This window comes from Bombina bombina, chromosome 1 (assembly GCF_027579735.1).
Source record: "Bombina bombina isolate aBomBom1 chromosome 1, aBomBom1.pri, whole genome shotgun sequence".
Classification (NCBI taxonomy): Eukaryota; Metazoa; Chordata; class Amphibia; order Anura; family Bombinatoridae; genus Bombina; species Bombina bombina.
Genome location: NC_069499.1, coordinates 1,105,321,704 through 1,105,342,494, shown reverse-complemented (window position 1 = coordinate 1,105,342,494; position 20,791 = coordinate 1,105,321,704). Strand labels below are relative to the sequence as shown.

The following is a 20,791-nucleotide window of genomic DNA, read 5'->3' as shown; positions in this document are numbered from 1 at the left end:
AGGAGCATGATACAACGCAAAAATTTTGTCTAAGTTTCTCGCCTATGCCAAATCGGGTTAGGGTGGATTTTAGGAATTGCCAGTCTAGTCTATCGAAGGCCTTTTCGGCATCGACAGCCAGGAAGATTGAGGGGATATTGTGAGTTTGGGAATATTCTAGCAAATTAATTACCTTAATGGTGTTATCCCTCGCCTCCCTATGGGGTATAAAACCCACCTGGTTAAGATGTATGAGCTGTGGAAGGAATTTATTAAGTCTGTTTGCCATAATTTTCGTGTACAATTTAATGTCCACGTTTAGTAATGAAATGGGACGGAAGTTGGCCGGGTCATCTGTTTGCTTTCCAGGTTTTGGGATTACAGAAATATGGGCTTCCAGCATTGCTGAGGGGAAAGGGTGGGTTTTATCTGTTTTATTGAAAAGTGGACATAGGTGTGGGATCAGAAAAGGTGCAAATTTCTTATAGTATTGGACCGTAAACCCGTTGGGGCCTGGGCTTTTCCCGGAGGGCATTTGTTTAAGGACCATTAAGATTTCTGCTGCTGATATTGGGACTTCTAGCTCGTCTGCTTGGGATTTGGTTAATTGGGGTAGAGGGGTATTTGTTAAGTGAGCTTTGATGTTATCCTCCGTGGTTACTGAGGGACTTTCTTTATTTATGTTGTAGAGTTTAGTATAATATGTTAAAAATTGGGACAAAATTTCTGGTGTGGTGTTTACTTTTTCTTTTGTGTGTGTTTTTATTTCATGTATGAAGGTTTTCAGCTTTTTTAATTTGAGGGCTCGGGCCAAATATTTCCTTGATCTATTACTTTCAAAGAAAAATTTTTGTTTAATTTTTAGTGCTAATGTGTTGGCTTCTTTGAGTGATTGGTCATAAACCACTTTTCTAGCTTTTACCAATTTTTCTAAAATGTGAGTATCTGAGAGGTTTTGTTTATGCGCATAGTCCAGTTTAGATAGCAACTCTGTCGATTGTTGATATTGCATACGTTCTTTCTTCCTATTATATGCCTGTGGCTTAATAAACTCTCCTCTAATAAAGCACTTGTGAGCTTCCCAGACCGTAAAGGAGTCTGTTTCAGGAAGGGAATTAAATTGGAAGTACTCCAGGAGTAATTTCTCAACCCTGGTTCTAAAATTAGGAGAGTCTAGCAGACTCTCGTCTAATTTCCAAGTAAAAGTACTTACTGGTGCTGAGGACCATTTGAGTTGTGTGAGTACTGCAGAGTGGTCTGACCATGCAGTGTGTGAGAGTCTAGATGAGAGCACATTAGACATACCTCTTTGGTTAGTTAAGTGGTAGTCAATCCTGCTGTAGGATCGGTGTGGTGAGGAAAAGAAGGTGTAATCCTTCTGTGTAGGATGTTTATATCTCCAAATATCAAACAGGGTTTGATCTCGCATTAATTTCCATAATTGCTTAATTGTGCCTCTGGACATAGAGTGTTTAGGGTTTGTGGTATCTAAATTCGGTTGTATGGGGATATTAAAGGGACAGTTTACTCAAAAATTTTCTCCCCTTTAATTTGTTCCCAATGATCCACTTTACCTGCTGGAGTGTATTAAATTGTTTACAAGTAGCTCCTTTACCCTTATATTGGCATTTGAAATTGTTAATTTAGCCTGTGGTATCCCCACCTATTCTGAAAGTTTGTGGCCGCGCGTACCAGCTATAGATAAGCTTTGTAAACACAGCCAGCAGAAGAAATTACACTCCCAGTGTGATAAGGCAGAGATAAGGTAATAAAATGTTGATTTTCCATTGTTCTCTCAAAGTATTGGTGATTGTTTTAAGGACAGATATAAGATAAAGAAGCAGGTATATGTACACAATGTGTTACAGTAATGAGATCTGATTATACCTACAAGCTCAACCCATTTTATTAGGCTGTGGCTTCAAAACACAAAATCAGAGCTTTAATATACAGAAATAAACCTTAAAAAGCTAATTTTCATACATTTTTACTCTGCAGTTGGTAAAAAAAGCAATTGTAAACACATTAAGGGAAAAACTATTTTACAGTATACTGTCCCTTTAAGATCCCCTCCTATGTAAAGGGCACCTTTAGTGTGGTCTAGAATTTGGGTGAAATATTTCTTAAAAAAGGGTAGTTGTTTTGAATTTGGGGCATATAGATTTACCAGTGTCACTGGAGTGCCGTATAGTAATCCAATCACACATAAGAATCTGCCTTCTGTGTCCATATGGGTTTGTAAATGGGTGAAGGATACGTGTTTACTTATAAGGATGCTTACGCCATTCCTTTTATGATCAAACGAGCTGTGGAAATGTTGTGTATAGTGGGATCCTAGATATCTAGGCTCTTTATTTTTTAGGAAATGAGTCTCTCTTGTAAAAAGAGAATATCTCCCTTTCTTCTGCGCATGTCTTGGAGTGCTATGGAGCGTTTCTGTGGGGAATTTAAGCCTTTAGTGTTCTGACTTAACAGGACTTTAACCTTATCTTTAGAAATCATTCTTACCAAACGGTTGTATGTCTATGTGTGGAGACCAGCCTCTGATGATCTTTGAAATGAACTGCGTAGCCATATAACATTCTCTATGTATCTGCATGCCTGTTTTCCAGATATTCAATAGAAACAAAAAAAAAACAATAAGAAGAACATTAAACATAATTGAGGTAAATTACATAATGGATATCCTAAAGGTATATTTTTTTGTACTCTTAGTGTCATATGACGTTAAGAAATAGAGAGGTGGTATTAACCAGCTCCTGTACATGCTTTTGTGTCTGAGTCTAACTGTTGCCTATCTTATTCACATACTACTATAAACCTGATCTATAATCTAAGCCTAGCGTGACATTTTGGAACTTTTAATAATATTGGCATCCCACTAGTCTAACAACCTATATCAACAACATTAATTGGAACTGTTAATAATGCTGGCGGGCCGCTAGTCTAACAACTTATATCAACAATTTTACATAACCTTAGCTCATCCGTTTCAACATAGTTCAGTGTTCTGCATTAATACGTTACCACAGCTCGCCCTCTTCTTCTTGGGCTCTAATGACTTTATTTGTCCATAATTTTAATTTGTTATAGGACTACTCATTGAGTCTTTGATTCAGTCTGTGTCTCTGAGGGGAGAGCGTGGTGTTCTGGTTGGTGTTTGGCCTCCCGATTTGGAAGCTACTTTATGCCAGCAGTTTGAGTCTACACGTTTCTTCTTTGGTGGTTCTGGGTGCTCTTCTGCATCCAAGAATCTTGGGGCTTCTATTTCCAATGCTGAGCAGAAGTCTCCAATGTCTGTTGTATTCCTGCAGGATAGTTTTCTGTTGCCATGTAATACGTAAAGATGGAAGGGGAAACCCCATCTGTATAGTATCTTTTTCTGGCATAATAGGGCTGTGAGGGGTGCTAGCTCTCTTCTCCTCTGTAGCGTCCGTTGTGATAAATCCTGGAAGAATTGGAGTACCACTCCTCTGAATTTTACTGGTTGATTTTAACGGGAGAGATTCAGGATTTCTTATTTTTCCATGAATTCTCTGAATTTCATAATAATGTCCCTTGGAGGTGCTGTATCTGGTGGTTTCGGCCTGAGTGCCCTATGCGCTCTGACCCAGGGGATGTCCGTGGTTGGTGTTGTATTCCTCAGGTGCGCAAAAAGCGCTGGTAGATAAGTTGGGAGGTCTTTGGGGAGCACAGACTCGGGTATCCCTCGTATTCTGAGATTCTTCCTGCGACTCCTATTTTCAAGGTCTTCTATTTTATCGTATAATTCGGCTATTATAGTCGTGTGATGGGTGGTAGTGTCTTGTACCGTATTCACTTCATCTTGCAGATGGTCTGTAAATTCATCCAACGCTTCTACTGTTGCCCACAGTATGTAAGTCTTGCTTGATCTCTGCTATTTCTTCTTGTATGCAGGAGCGGATGATGTCTGCTATATCTTGCTTAGATGCTAGCGTGGAAAGGATTGTATTTGGTACAGATGTGCTTTCTTCTGAATAGCTCGTGTTTTTTGCTGCGTAGGTTCTCTGTGTTTTGGCTGAGCGTTTGCTTCATCGCTCATTCTGGGCTTTAAACCCGTAGGGGAGAAGAATTGATCCACTGAATTATCCTTTTGGCTTGATGATTTGTGTGGTTTGGAGGGCTTCGGTAATCTTTTGGGATTCATAGTGCCCTTTGGTCTTTGGCTGCTTGTGCTGCTTAACTGATCTCACAGTTCTCACAATTCGAATTGCCCAGAGAGATCCAGGCCTTGTTGCTGATCCAGGCCTTGTTGCTAAGCCAATGTGTTATCTAATGTTTGTGGTTAATTAGGTGCAGCCTCAGCGTGTGTTTTCTGGCTGTGGGTATTCACAGTTTATTGCTACTTGTTTAACGCTAGAGCTAGTGTCTCTGTCAGTAGCTGTAACTTGCGCTATAATGTTCCTAGACCTTTATGAGCTGTGTAGGCCTTTCTAAACAGTACCTCTTTTTAATCCTCCTCTCCTGGTTTCTGTTTTATGAGCTTGCGGTATGGCTCTAAATCAACATCTGACCCCCTCAAATTGTTTATTAAAATATGTCCCCTTTTACCTATGGACTCTGCAAAACAGTAATAAGGTTTAACAAGTTGTGCCTCTTTGAATTGTGCAAGCGGCCATTGGCGGGTCTATACCGGCTCCGTTTTACGTTCTGTCTGTCAGCGTGCTTCTGTATAGCTCTTACTACTAGGCAGGGGCATAAGCGTAGTGGCGGTATTTCACCTTATTTGTCGGTGTATGTATCGCACTGCTCCGTTCGGGTTTTCCGGCTCTCTATCATACCTGTCGGGAGTTAGATTTGTCGAGTGCGTCACAGCCGCCGAGGCTGATTGCGGTCCGGCGCCTTCCCCGCCCTGTCTTAAGCAGATGGTGTCTTCAGCTAAAGCATATCAATGTTCCGGTGCTAGGGCATTTCAGTGTTCCAATCTGAACGGGTCTGTGTGTCTTTCAATAGTTGATTAAGGCAACATGTGTGGAGCTGATTTTCAGAACCTCTGTGTTAAGCAGCCATCTTAGCTGGGCCAGCTCCGCCCCCCCTGGATTATTTTTATTTTTAACAATTAAAATTCTGGAGTAGACTGCTCCTTTAAGATTGTTACCCCTTGTTTTGCGTTTGCTTTTTGTGAAAAATGCTTTCAGCTTCCACTTTCTTAAAGGGACAGTATACTATAAAATAGTTTTTTCCTTAATGTGTTTCCAATTACTTTTTTGACCAGTTGCATAGAATAAAATGTATGAGATTTGCTTTTTTAAGGCTTATTTGTGTATATTAATTAGCTGATTTTTTGTTTTGAAGCCACAACCTAATAAAATGGGTTGAGCTTGTAGGTATAATTAGATCTCATTACTTTATCACATTGTGCACATATACCTGCTTCTTTATCTTATATCTGTCCATAAACCAATCACCAATACTTGGAGAGAACAATGGGAAATTAACATTTTATTACTTTATATCTTCTATACCTCACTGGGAGTGTAATTTCTTCTACTGGCTGTGTTAACACAGCTTGGCCTGGCGGCCAAAAACATTCAGGATGGGTGGGGATACCACAGGCTAAATCAATTTCAAATGCCATTATAAGGTTAATGGAAATACTTGTAAATAATTTAATCAACTCCAGCAGGTAAAGTGGATCATTGGGAACAAATTAAAGGGGTGAAAATATTTGAGTAAACTGTCCCTTTAAGTCCCTTCATATATTTAAAGGTCTCTATCATGTCACCTCTTTCCCTTCTCTCCTCTAAACTACACATATTTAGATCATAGAGTTTTTCTTTGCACGTTATATTTTAGACCATGTACCATTTTAGTAGCCCTTCTTTGGACAGTTTCTAGTTTATTTATATCTTTCTGAAGATATGGTCACCAGAACTGTACACATTAATCCCTTGCATTTCCACACCCATTTAATGATGAATGTATGTGTTCATCTCTGAAAACTTCTATTTTTTAAATTAGAGGCTCTTTTAAAAACTGGGTATAAAAGGCACATTGGACTAGATTCATGCATACGAATTAGGTTACCCAGGGACCTCGTTCTTACAGCGAGATCATGCTCCAAATTCATTGAGGCTCATTTTAACAAACTTTTATAGCAGATTGCCTCCTAGAGAGTGTGGGATAACCACAGATTTACTCAAAAGCAAGATGTATTTAATGTCCTTTTAAATTACCAGAAAGGGGCAAAACAAATAATGTATGTTGCAAAGTCGTACTATGCATAATTTTGCAAATAAAGTGTATTTGTATTACAAAATGATTCTAGTTGCCTTTAAAATGCCCTAGTGTGCATTTTAGATTTTACTTGTATTTACCATAGTAAGTACAGTAGTTTAAAGTGATATAATAGAGCAGTAAAATGCTGTAATGTGTTATAAAATTATATTATTGCACATATGCCTGTCTCTAATTACGGTCTGGCTTCAAATACTTTAGAGAACTCAAACTCCCAGAGAAATATTGTAAAGCAATTCCAATCAATTAGTGAAACTGTCAAATCAATTAGAAAAAAAGGGCCAAGTAACTTTACAATGTTTCTTCTTGGAGGAACGAGTCTCTAAGGGTTAAACACCAGCTTCTGACCAACTTCGACTTTCCTATGCAGTGCTGGAAATAGGAAAGTGTAATGGTGTAGCCAAAGGGAACACACTAAGGGCCAGATTATGAGTGGAGCGCAACATTTCTCTTTCGCAAGCGCAATATTTGCACTCCACTTGTAATACCAGTGCAGGTCGCGTTCGCATTGCATGGAAGCTTTGCGCTCAATAGAGCGCGCTTCCATAGGCTGCAATGGGAGCCTCGTTCTAATGCTGTGAGACATGGCATGAGAACTTAGCACAGCGAAGGGGGGGAATTGAAATATATATGTATATGATTATATACAGTACATATATAATTATATGTTTATATGTGTATATACACATATTAACACATAAATGTGTATATATATATATATATATATATATATATATATATATATATATATATATATATGTATATAAACATATACATATATATTTATAGAGAACAGACAGTTCCCCATAGGCAGCAATGTAAAGTCTGTTTTTTATCTAACACCCACCCGCTCACTATAACCCCTAAAAACTGCTTTGTGCTACATTTTTTTTAAATAACAAAACTACACTACACTTAAATTTGGAGGCAATTGAAGCACGTTTTAAAAATTAACCAGAGATCTAATCTTTGCTTAATTTTCGGAATGCTACTTGCTACCACGAGCTTGTGATAACAAGTCGCTTGTAATGGCTGGTTATTTGTCGAGTGCTCGTAAACGGGCACATTTTCCAGTTTATGGGCACACGATAAATTAGCGCTCCACTTGTAATTTAGCCCTAAAGTGGAAAATACTCACAGGGAACCCAAGTGAAGGAATTTATAGAAAGTTTATTATAAGTTAAAAATTTGTAAAATCTCAAAACATGAAAAGCTCAAATAAAGAGCTATTGCTTGATTTATATTATTATCAATCTTATTTGAATTCTGTTTTATTTATTTTTTATCTTTTTGCTTCCAAAGTGTAAGTTGAGTTAGTGTGTATGTTTGTGAGTGAGTTTGTGTGTGTGTGTGTGTATGTATATATATATATATATATATATATATATATATATATATATATATATATATATATATATATGTGTGTGAGTGAGTGAGTTTGTATATGCATGTGTGTGTGTGAGTGAGTGTGTGTATGAGTATGTATACGTATGTGTGTGTCTCTGTGTGTGTGTGTTTATATATATATATATATATATATATTTATATATATATGTGTGTGTGTGTGAGAGTGAGTGTGTGTATGAGTATGTATACGTATGTTATGTGTGTGTTTGTATATGTGTGTGTCTGTGTGTGTGTGTTTATATATATATATGTGTGTGTGTGAGTGAGTTTGTGTGTGTGAGTGAGTATGTATATATGCATGTGTGCGTGTATATTTGAGTTTGTATATGTGTGTGTCAATGTGTGTGTGTGTATATATATATATATATATATATATATATAGATATCTGTGTTTGTATAAATGTGTGTGTGAGTTTGTGTGTGTGTATATATGTGTGTGTCTGTATATATATATATATATATGTGTGTATGTGTGTTTGTATTTATGTGTGTGTATATATATATATATATATATATATATATATATATATATATATCAGTACACAAAAAATATCAGCGCTCACAGATTGGATAACAGATACCACACATAGGTTTCAGTGTAACCTATTTAACATTACCTATGTACTTTAAACAGATTAAAGAACAAAAGTAAAATGTCCAAATTATTAGACTTGTGAATAGGAAAGGTTTACACTGTCCTCTCTATTGAAATGCAGTTAAATATACCACAAAAGAGTAAATCTTTGTATAGATGAGGGTAAAATCAAGTTCTCTTGCAGCCTTTCTCCAAAAACAAAGTAATCGAGTGTCCCAAGGGAGGTCTCAGTGAAATCTGAAGTAGGTAGAAGAAGGGAGGGGCGCACAGAAAGACCAGATCCTCGTGCAGTATATTATGGCAGCTTAATTGAACAAACACTTATATACAGATGGGCACTCACTTGGTACAACCTCAATCAGTGTGAGGTAAGATATTGGCGTGGAGGCTCTGTATAGCCTGAGGTAGATTCCAGAGTTGTTTCCCTCTGTCCAGCGTTGCAGTCTACTTCCCCTTTAAGACAGGTGATAACTCTCTCCTTCTGTTCAAAGGACCTGTCTGTGTCTCCTGGATCTCCTTCTGTGAACTAACAGTATATGCAGGAGTTTGGGAGAGGGGGCGCTAACTAGCTATGCAAACCAGATGGATATTAAAAGGTTTTGCTTTATTGTAGAAAACAGCGTGTATCCAGTGGCGGCTGGTGAATTTTTAGGATGGGGGTGCACAAGACCCTCCCCCTATTAGAAAGACACACCCCTTTGAAAAACCACGCCCTTTTAAAAAACACGCCCATTTAACAAGCCACACCCATTTAAAAGCCACACCCCTTTGTGAAAGTCACGCCCCTCAAATGGCCCCGCCCATTTGAACCAGCAGTGTTTTTGGTCATCGTCTTCTTGAAATATCCAGCCCCGGCCTGGGGGTAACTTCAGCTGAAGTTTGTGACTGATTCCTCAACATTATTCTCAAGTATCTGCTGATATTGAGTGGAATCCATGAGACCCTCAACAATATTCCCAGTAGTACAGGTCTTTGGAGGTGGTCTGTGGGCTGTTTTTGACCGTTCTCACCATCCTTTGCCTTTGCCTCTGGCCCTCTCTGATATTTTACTTGCCCTGACACTTCTGGCCTTAACAAGAACTGTGCCTGTGGTCTTCCATATCCTCACCATGCATTGCTCACTGTGTTCCTCATAGTGGACACAGACATCTTAAATCTATGAATGCATACTCTTCAGTACAGCCATGTTCACGTGCGACAGTGCACAAATGGAGGATCCTACACTACCTGCTCAGTTAAATTATATAATAACATATATATATTAACCAAATGATTAATTAAAGCTGCAAAATAATAAGAATGTTGAATGTACATTTATGAAAACATATATATTCCTGGATTTAAAGAACAACGGGCAAGGTGAACTACAGTCTAAAACTAGTAGGCAAGTAGATTTTTGGTTGTTCGAAAATATATAACTTGTAGGACTGTAGGTAAGTAGCTGTGAAGCTGTTATAAAATATATAATTGTTTTATAAACTCTGAGACTCTCAGCAATCTGCTAATAATTCTAAACTAAAATAGTGTTTTAACTTTAAGTAGTATAATTACAGCAGGCAGCAGCCGTGACAGCCGTCAACGGGCAAGGTGAACTACAGTCTAAAACTAGTAGGCAAGTAGATTTTTGGTTGTTCTAAAATATATAACTTTTAGGACTGTAGGTAAGTAGCTGTGAAGCTGTTATAAAATATATAATTGTTTTAAAAACTCTGAGACTCTCTGCAAACTGCTAATAATTCTAAACTAAAATAGTGTTTTAACTAGTATAATTACAGCAGGCAGCAGCCGTGACAGCCGTCAACGGGCAAGGTGAACTACAGTCTAAAATTAGTAGGCAAGTAGATTTTTGGTTGTTCTAAAATATATAACTTGTAGGACTGTAGGTAAGTAGCTGTGAAGCTGTTATAAAATATATTATTGTTTTAAAAACTCTGAGACTTTCTGCAAACTGCTAATAATTTTATAACTTGTAGGTAAGTAGCTGTGAAGCTGTTATAAAATATATAATTGTTTATTTGTTTTAAAAACTCTGAGACTCTCTGCAAACTGCTAATAATTCTCAAATAAAATAGTGTTTTAACTAGTATAATTATAATAATTTATATTTTATAATAAATTATACAGTTAATATAGCAGCAGCAATCAATTAACTGCTTTTGTTGAAAAAAAAAGAAGAAAAAAAAAACTTTTAAATTTTTTCTCAAAACTTGCAATCTACTAATGCAAAACTTGCAATATAATTAATTATCTGCTAAATACTTAAAAGATAAGAATAAAGGCAAGTTGTTTTTAAGTAGCACTCCCCTAGTCCTATAATCAAATGATTGATCTAATCTATTTAAGTATCTGGCTGCTGCCTGCTGCTAATTAAAAAAATAAAGGTCTTTTTCTACTACACTGACACAGACTGACTGACTATCTAACTGTTCAGGGGACAGGGCCCCAAAAATTATGAGAATTATAAAGGTCCACAGACTCCACACCGTCTAGCAGGAGGGGAGGCTGGAGCTATTTTTTTAAAAAAAAATTCTGCCCAAGTGAAGTCAGTGAAAGCTGCTCCACTAACTAAAAACTCTCCCTATCTAGGCTCTCTAGAGCCTCAAAATATATTAGTATATTACACAATAGTGCTGCTGTGTAACTAAGTTCAACTGAGTCTGTAATTCAAGACAGTTGACTGTTCAACAGGTCAGACAGACAAGTAATTTTTTGGTAGTATCGATCGAATCGATATAGATATAAAGACTTTAAAGTCAAGAAAGATATTAATCGTTCAGTTAAGTACAGTTCTGCTGCAGACTACTACTTCACTCCTCTCCGCTCAACAGCAAACTCAACACTGAATTTTTCGCGCCGTTGATGCGGGGAGGAGCCGGTGATGACGTATCTGTCATCTTCATTGCAGACCGTGCAGCCTATCAGAGAGGCTGAGAGCGAGAGGGGCGGGCACAGCCAGGCTGAACTTGTCTGTTGAATCGTTCTAGAACGCCTGGCCCTGTTGTTGTTGATTGATCGGGGGAGGAGCCGGTCACCGACCGGTGATGTCATCGGTGCAGCCTATCAGAGCACAGGCTGGAATTTGTCCCTCCCCACTCGCACAGTTCAGTGTGTGCGATCAAGCTATCAATTAGAATTGCTTGAGGCTGGCCCAAATCCTGCAGACTGACGTAGGCATCACTGACAGAGCCCTATATCATGCCTATCACACGTGCGGTTTCGTATTAAAGAAACAGACACACACAATTTTTTTTTTTACTTTTTAAAAGAAAACAAGCAGAATGTTATTTTTGGGGGTTAAAAAAATAAAATATAATTTTTCCAATAGGGGGCCATTGAAAAAATTATATTTTATTCAGCATAATTTTTTTTTTTTTTTTTTTCTCAGCATCTGACAGTTTATTTTTTTTTCTCATCTGACATTTTTTCTTTTTGCTCAGCAATCTGACAGGGGGGCACGTGCGCTTGTGCACAAATGGAGGAGCCTCCACTGCGTGTGTCACACAAAAAACACACTGATAATCACACTGTAAAACGTATAAAAAACTGGTATTGGCATTCCCAGTATAACATAAAATGTATTGTGCAAGTTAATTATCGCTACTCCAATGTGCACTAAGCTGAAAGGCTTGTTCGCAGAAGCTTAACCGCATACAGCCTTGATGCTTACAGTGCCACACTGTCAGAGCATGTTCGTGTCAGGGGGCGGAGCCTGATGCATTTTGCAACGCTATTGGTCGCTTCTTCAGAGGTGGGGTCGCCCCCCTACATCTCTAAATTTATTCGTGCAGGTCCTTGGTTAATTGAAAAACGGACGCCATTTTGGTTTCTGGCTGTCACTGAACAATTGTGGGCATCTCCCTTACACTATGTGATACGAGTATTACTCGCTTTGAATCACATTCTATACATAACTATTTGCTGCTGTTAAAAATTATTATATTATTAAAAGCTGGTAATTCATAAAAACTCATATTTGATAAAACATATATAGATATATTATTTGTTAAACAATGTATGATAGAGCTAAAACCTATACCTTTTTATATATATATTTATTAACTAATTATTTATTCATGGGTTAAGTCAGATGAGGTTTTTAATATATTAATACATTTATATTTTTAGGGATTAAGTAGATATATATACAGATACATAAGTTTTTACTAGAGCAATCACTGATTAAATATCATACATCGTACATCAAATAATATAAAGGTATAGGTTTTAGCTCTATCATACATTGTTTAACAAATAATATATCTATATATGTTTTATCAAATATGAGTTTTTATGAATTACCAGCTTTTAATAATATAATAATTTTTAACAGCAGCAAATAGTTATGTATAGAATGTGATTCAAAGCGAGTAATACTCGTATCACATAGTGTAAGGGAGATGCCCACAATTGATCAGTGACAGCCAGAAACCAAAATGGCGGCCGTTTTTCAATTAACCAAGGACCTGCACGAATAAATTTAGAGATGTAGGGGGGCGGCCCCACCTCTGAAGAAGCGACCAATAGCATTGCGAAATGCATCAGGCTCCGCCCCCCAACACGAACACGCTCTGACAGTGTGGCACAGTAAGCAACAAGGCTGTATGCGGTTAAGCTTCTGCGAACAAGCCTTTCAGCTTAGTGCACATTGGAGTAGCGATGATTAACTTGCACAATACATTGTATGTTATACTGGGAATGCCAATACCAGTTTTTTATACGTTTTACAGTGTGATTATCAGTGTGTTTTTTGTATGATACACGCTGTTTTCTACAATAAAGCAAAACCTTTTAATATCCATCTGGTTTGCTTAGCTAGTTAGCGCCCCCTCTCCCAAACTCCTGCATATACTGTTAGTTCACAGAAGGGGATCCAGGAGACACGGACAGGTCCTTTGAACAGAAGGAGAGAGTTATCACCTGTCTTAAAGGGGAAGCAGACTGCAACGCTGGACAGAGGGAAACAACTCTGGAATCTACCTCAGGCTATACAGAGCCTCCACACCAATATCTTACCTCATACTGATTGAGGTTGTACCAAGTGAGTTCCCATCTGTATATAAGTGTTTGTTCAATTAAGCTGCCATAATATACTGCACCAGGATCTGGTCTTTCTGTGCGCCCCTCCCTTCTTCTACACACATATATATATATATATATATATATATATATATATATATATATATATATATATATATAAACAAAGTAGAGTTCACTACACAGCGCTAATCTCACAATATATAGTGTACTGTTTCAATACACCTAGTGTGACAGTATTATGGCATAAATGTTTCAAGCAATGATTCCTACAGAGAGCGCGTTGCTACAATGTTTCCATATAATTATTAAGAAGTAAATAAACACATATGATTTATCAGCTGTTGTTTCAATATTACAGTTACTAATATGTAAAGAATATAAAGTTCCAAAATATGCTGGTAAAGTCTTAAAAAAGCAAGGGTGTTCTATCTTCCAATTGAACGTTCAGTAATGCAGACATAGAATGACAACAATCCCAAATGGCCTTACAGGCTACTCACATTAGGTGACCTCAATCGTATGAGGTAAGGAACGGGCGTTTTGGACGTACTAGGCCCCTGCGCTGATCCTCCGGTAGCAAGCTTGTGATCCTGTGCGTTGTCTCAGATAGATTTTTGGTTTGTCAGTTGGAGCCAAAGCGCGAAGTCTCTTTCAAATCTCTTCACTCCCCGGGATCTCCAATGCTGATGTCTGCAACGGTTCTTTGCCTCTTTAATAACTCCAACGTATTATATAAAGGAAACAGACATGGCACATAGCATAATACTGTTTAAAAGTAACACAAATTTATTTACAGCAAGAGAATGATACTCACAAACGAGACCTCAGTTTGTATGAGGTATCAATATAGCATCTCATTTAAAAGGACCGTAGTCCCACACTGTGATAAAAGTTTCCACTTGGGTAGTATGTGATGTTTGTAAAATATCTTCTAGCAGTCATGTATAGAAGAAAAAAGTATGAGCATGTAAAAACTTGTAGTGGTTGCGGATTAACCAGAATCCCACACAGCCACTGTATCGGTAATACTAGGGATGAGCAGCCAGATTCAACACTCTTAGGCTGAGTGTTGAATCTGGCTGCTCATCCCTAGTATTACTTTTCTGCAACCAAGCCTTGGTAGAATTTGAGGTATGCTTGGGATCATTGTCCTGTTGGCAGGTCCAATGATGCCCAAGCTTCAGCTTCCTCACAGATGGCATGGCGTTTTCTCCTAGGAGTCATGATACTTCAATGAATCCATCTTGCCTTCCACATGCTGCAGGTTTCCAGTGCCAGAGGATGCAAAGCAGTCCCAGAGCCACCACCATGCTTAACTGTAGGCAGAGTGTTCTTTTCAGCGTATGCTTCATTCTTCTTCCTCCAGACATACCGCTGATCCATCAGGCCGAAAAAGTTCCAGTTTTGTTTCATTGCTCCACAGAACAGTATCCCAAAACGTATGTGGCTTATATATATGTTTTTGAGCATATTGGAGCCAACTTTTCTTGTGCTTTTGAGTCAGTAGTGGTGTAAATTTTTGAGTTCTGGCATGGAAACCTTCTGCATTTAGTACGCGCCTTACTGTGCAAACTGAAACCTCAGGGCCTGTTGCTACCAAGTCTTGTTGCAGGCCTTTTGCAATCACTTGAGGGATTTGTAACCTGCCTTCTCAGAAATCTGGTTGCAGCCTTTGATAGCTTACTTTTTCTGCCCTGTCCAGGTAGTGTAATCACTGGTCCTTTAACTTTCAATTTGCAAACTATGCTTCTAACTGTGTCTCTAGGAATATCTAGTGCCTTCGCTATCTTTTTGTATCCTGTTCAATGTTTGTGAAGGGCGATGATCTCTTCTCTTAACTTTTTGGACCATTTTTTAGACTTAGCCGTATTTGTAAAATGCAGTTGAACGTGACACTCAACAAACCCCTAGCCAGTTCAGGTATTTCGTGTGTTCTAGCTCAAGCACACCTGGTGCAACTAATGAAGCCCTTGATTAGATGTATCAGATGTGCTTAAAGGGACAGTCAAGTATAAATTAAACTTTCATTATTCAGATAGGACTTTTAATTTTAATTGACTTTCCAATTTACTTTTATCATCAAATTTGCTTTTTTCTCTTGGTATTCTTAGTTTAAACTAAACCTAGGTAGGCTCATATGCTAATTTCTAAGCCTTTGAGGGCTGCCTCTTATCACATGCTTTTTAAATCTCTTTTCAACACAAAGAGACAGAAAGTACACGTGGGCCATATAGATAACACTGTGTTTAGACACAGGGGGTTATTTAAGATTTAGCACAATACAATGCTAAATTTAAGACAATAGATAATAAACAGTCACAGTCATGTGATCAGGGGGCTGGAAGAAGGTTCCTAGATACAAGGTAATCACAGAGGTAAAAAGTACATTAATATAACTGTGTTGGTTATGCAAAACTGGGGAATGAGTAATAAAGGGATTATCTATCTTTTAAAACAATAACAATTCTATGGTTGACTGTCCCTTTAAGACAACACCTGTTTTGCATATTTGTGCTGTTGTGAGGGATTCTATCAAGGGGGTTGAATAATTTTGAGACTGCAGAATTTGGGGAAACCACTTGAAGCATTCGTTGTGCTGAGCTATTTAAATTGCTTTTGGTTGATTTGTTCATTGTTAACAGCTGAAAGTCTGACATTTTTTACAATAAACCTGATTTGCAATGGGGGATGAATAATTCTGATTACAACTGTGTGTATATACAGTATATATTTATATATATATATATATATATATATATATATATGTTAATGTGTGTGTGTGTATATATATATATATGTATATATGTGTGTGTGCGTTTGTATATATGTGTGTGTGTATATTTGTGTATATATATATAAATATATATATATACTGTGTGTGTGTATTTGTGTATATACATATATATGTGTGTGTATGTGTTTGTGTGTATATATATTCCTGTGTGTGTTTGTGTATGTGTGTATATATATATATATATATATATATATATATATATATATATGTGTGTGTGTGTGTGTGTTTGTATATATGTGTGTGTATCTATGTGTGTGTGTGTGCGTTTGTGTGTATGTATATATATATATATATATATATATATAATGTGTGTGTGTGTATATATATATATATATATATGTGTGTTTATGTGTATATATATATATATGTATGTGTATATATATATGTGTATGTATATATATATATATATATACTGTATATATATGTGCGTGTGTTTGTATGTGTCTCTGTATATATATATATATATATATTGTATATATGTGTGTGTCTGTGCACTACACTATTTAATTAACAATGTCCCAGTGTCTTGACTCACAAATATACAGCAACCTGTATCTTTTGCTTACAAATACCAGTTATATCCCTAAACTATGTGAAGAAGAGTGCAATAATTACTATATCAAGGTTTAACAACAAGGTGAGACAGTATTTGTTTTCCCTGTAAACAACAAGTCAGTCAATTGTTATTATGTGTTCTATAAATAGCCATTAAAAAATAAATCAAGTATGTAGCATTTAATTAAGGGACAGTCAACACAAAAATTACTATTACTTATTTAGATTAGTTAATTAATGATCTTTACATCAAACTCTAGCCCAATTTTCATCTAAAAAAACTTTGGCAGAAAATACACTTACTAGATCTCATGTAGCTGTTTTGAAATGGCCGCCTGACCCCTCCTCCTCTGACGTCTCCCAAAAGCTTGAACTTCAGCACTAGTGTTCAGGATTCTCTGGAGTCTCGTCCCTGCGCGCTCCTTTCATTCAGTTCAGTGAGACACCCCCCTCACACACTATCTCCTCTCACTTCCTTTCAGTTCTGTCTGCACAAACACACCCACACGCTTACGAGCAGCAGAAGTATGATGGAGAGGCAGGCAATGGTTGTCTTTATATAATTTTTACTCAAATATATGCTCAAACCAAAAGTAAAGACATGAATGGACAAAAATCGTTACTGTATGTGAACTATTGAAAATATGTTCTGACATTTGCATTGTAACGCAACGTGACAGTGACACCCTCTCCGGTTATTACTTTGTTACCAGAGCTACTGTATTCATATTACAGTATCACCTCAGTCACTTGTCAGTTGTAAACAGAACATGTTGCTCAGTGTTGTGTGCGCAGCCTGTGACTCTGGTTTGTCCTTGCTAGATGCAGGTAAGTACACAGAGCTGTCACTGAAATACTGAGATATAATAAATAAGGTGTTCAGACTTATTGTGTATTATTTGCATTTTTGTCTGTCAAACAGTATTTCTCTAATAGTGGAAGTTAGGCTGATGCCCCTTGTTTTTTTACAGCTACATCTACAGCTAGCAGCCTTAGCAATCTGTTTAGCTAGCAGCCTTGGTTGTTCACAGAGCGCATTATGCAAATAATACACAACAAGTCCGAACACCCTATTTATTATATCTCAGTATTTCAGTGACAGCTCTGTGTACTTACCGGCATCTAGCAAGGACAAACCAGATTCGCAGGCTGCGCACCACTTAGCGATCTGTTTAGCTAGCAGCCTTGGTTGTTCACAGAGCGTGTGGATTCCCTTCCGTTGCCTCCACCCCGTTTACCCTTGTTACTCCTTGTAGAAGCGGCTTTTAAAATCCTTCAGCAAAATTACCATAATTCTAAATATTCCAGTGAAGGATTTTAAAAGCCGCTCTATATGTAAAACACAGACATACTTTGTGGGTGACAGAGTTTACAAACTTGCATAGCAGCAGGTGCAAGCGATTTTTGGGTAAATGTATCAAACCGACTATTTTTGTTTTTTACCAGCTAAGAAGTTGTGTGTCCTTGTCAGTCTGTCCTTATCCCATGACAACTAGTGTCCCCAAACTAAAGTCCAGGCAAGACACCTTGCGAGCTGCTTACCTGCCTGCCCTGAGGGTGTCACTGTCACGTTGTGTTACAATGCAAATGTCAGAACATATTTTCAATAGTTCACATACAGTAACGATTTTTGTCCATTCATGTCTTTACTTTTGGTTTGAGCATATATTTGAGTAAAAATTATATAAAGACAACCATTGCCTGCCTCTCCATCATACTTCTGCTGCTCGTAAGCGTGTGGGTGTGTTTGTGCAGACAGAACTGTTGAAAGGAAGTGAGAGGAGATAGTGTGTGAGGGGGGTGTCTCACTGAACTGAATGAAAGGAGCGCGCAGGGACGAGACTCCAGAGAATCCTGAACACTAGTGCTGAAGTTCAAGCTTTTGGGAGACGTCAGAGGAGGAGGGGTCAGGCGGCCATTTCAAAACAGCTACATGAGATCTAGTAAGTGTATTTTCTGCCAAAGTTTTTTTAGATGAAAATTGGGCTAGAGCTTGATGTAAAGATCATTAATTAACTAATCTAAATAAGTAATAGTAATTTTTGTGTTGACTGTCCCTTTAGTATCTTATTTTTTATCATACAGAAATGAATGTATGCTGATACAAAGATAAAAAAAGAGGAGACAGCATTAGATCTTCTTACTGATATGGCTGCTGGCATCTTTCTTTGCCTTGCTTTTAGCTTTAAGTGAGTAGCCCTGTGTTTGCTGAGATAAGTCATTACTGAAAGGATAAGTGCAGGTAAAGAACAAATAAACTAGATGAGTCTAATGAATAGGATGACAGATTATGTAGAAACAATTGAATGTGTATAAAGAAATCCCTCTATGTTATCTTTTTGTATCAACATGGGTGTTTACAGTTTTGAAAGTAACAATAATAGGTAAATTGGTGTATGTAAATTTTTTTTTTTTATAACCAAATTGGTTATTTTATGTAAAATAGTCTGGAATAGTTATATCACATGGTATTTGTATGCACCGCCTCTTATAAAAAAGGGGGTGTATTCAAATCCTTTTTTTTTTGTGTGAAAAATATACAATTTGAGACTATGGAAATTTGTATAGATAAATCATAAGATATACTTTTCTATGGGATTTTATTATAACATCAATTTAAAAAACTAAATACTTCTTGTCATATCAAAGGGTATTAATAAATATAAGATCCAAAAGATATAGTAAGAAAATGGGTCAGATTATGAGTGGAGCGTGAAATATTGCTTATGTGAGTTTGATTTTTTCTCTCCACTCAGTAATAGCAGTGCACGCAAATATGCACTGGTTTTACAAGTAAAGTCCAATCTGAACGCAACATCACGTTCACATTACATGGAAGCTTTGCTCTCACAAGAGCGCACTTCTATAGGCTCCAAAGGGAGCCTCGTTCTCATGCCGTCAGACACAGCTGAAAACCTAGCGCAGTAAACGGGGTAAGTCTCGCAGCAATGGGGATCAAAGTGTAAATATATATGAATATATACATATATATTTATTTAGAACAACAATATTTTCCGTTAGGGAGACCCTGGGTGCGCCTGTTCCCAGACAAATCTACTTATGTCCGTTAGACAGTACAAAGTATATGCCACACTACAAGGATACATGTTATGCATAAAAAATCCAGCGGCTTACCCCCACTTAACGGCTTCAGTCCCAAAACTGCAGTTAGTACTGGCAAACCTGGAAGATCCTGGCTCCCTGGTTACACCCATCCTGGGGCTAACTCGGCCGATGAGTGCTTGGAGCTGCTCCTGCTCAATAAGCTTCCCCTCTACAGCTGGCGCGGATCCTCCGCATCTCTCAGGACAGGCCAAACTCCGCTCCGGATGATGACGTCACTCACGGCAGTCAGCTTCAGGGAGTATAGTGCTCACTGTGTGTCGCTTTGAAACTGTATCCTGGTGTCTAGGTATGGCGTTTCTGTCAGGGATCACCCCAAAAATGCTTCACTCCCACACTCACAAGGCCAACGATACAATTAGAAAAGAACTTAGGGAGGAGCAATGTTGAATAAATAAAACTTGACTTGTATTCTACGTAGTTAAAAACAGCATATGACAAAGCCCAAATCTGCAAAGGAACAGCTTACGCGTTTCGGCTACATGCCGTACTCATAGATAACTTAATGTTCCCTAAAACATGCAAGCTATTTAAAAGGGTTAATATTAACCTATTAGTTCTTCCCAATTAGCTTCAAAATGGGCTTGTCACGTCAATTAGCATTAAAGCTGTAGTACATACTTAATGCATTTCTATAACTCTGTATTCAAATGATGAATGATTTACAATGATGAAAATAAATGTCCCATGTATTTCAGAATATTTGTATATGTATAATGGATTTGACAATGGAATACAGAGTTATAGAAATGCATTAAAGGACCGGTCAACACAGTAGATTTGCATAATCAACAAATGCAAGATAACAAGACAATACAATAGCACTTAGTCTGAACTTCAAATGAGTAGTAGATTACTTTTCTGACAATTTTAAAAGTTATGTCTTTTTCCACTCCCCCTGTACCATGTGACAGCCATCAGCCGATCACAAATGCATACACGTACCATGTGACAGCCATCAGTCATTCAAAAATGCATACACACTTATTCTTGCACATGCTCAGTAGGAGCTGGTGACTCAAAAAGTTTAAATATAAAAAGAC

General features: G+C 37.5%; 1 long non-coding RNA gene across 1 annotated transcript in view; it reads right to left on the bottom strand.

The window, feature by feature from the left end:
- The window catches only part of LOC128641281 (uncharacterized), a 55,048-nt gene extending 39,087 nt beyond the window's left edge, over window positions 1-15,961 (bottom strand). Inside the window, exon 1 of the long non-coding RNA XR_008399466.1 lies at window positions 13,777-15,961. This is a non-coding gene — a long non-coding RNA (uncharacterized LOC128641281). The remainder of the gene's footprint in view (window positions 1-13,776) is intronic.
- Window positions 15,962-20,791: the final 4,830 nt, after the last annotated feature.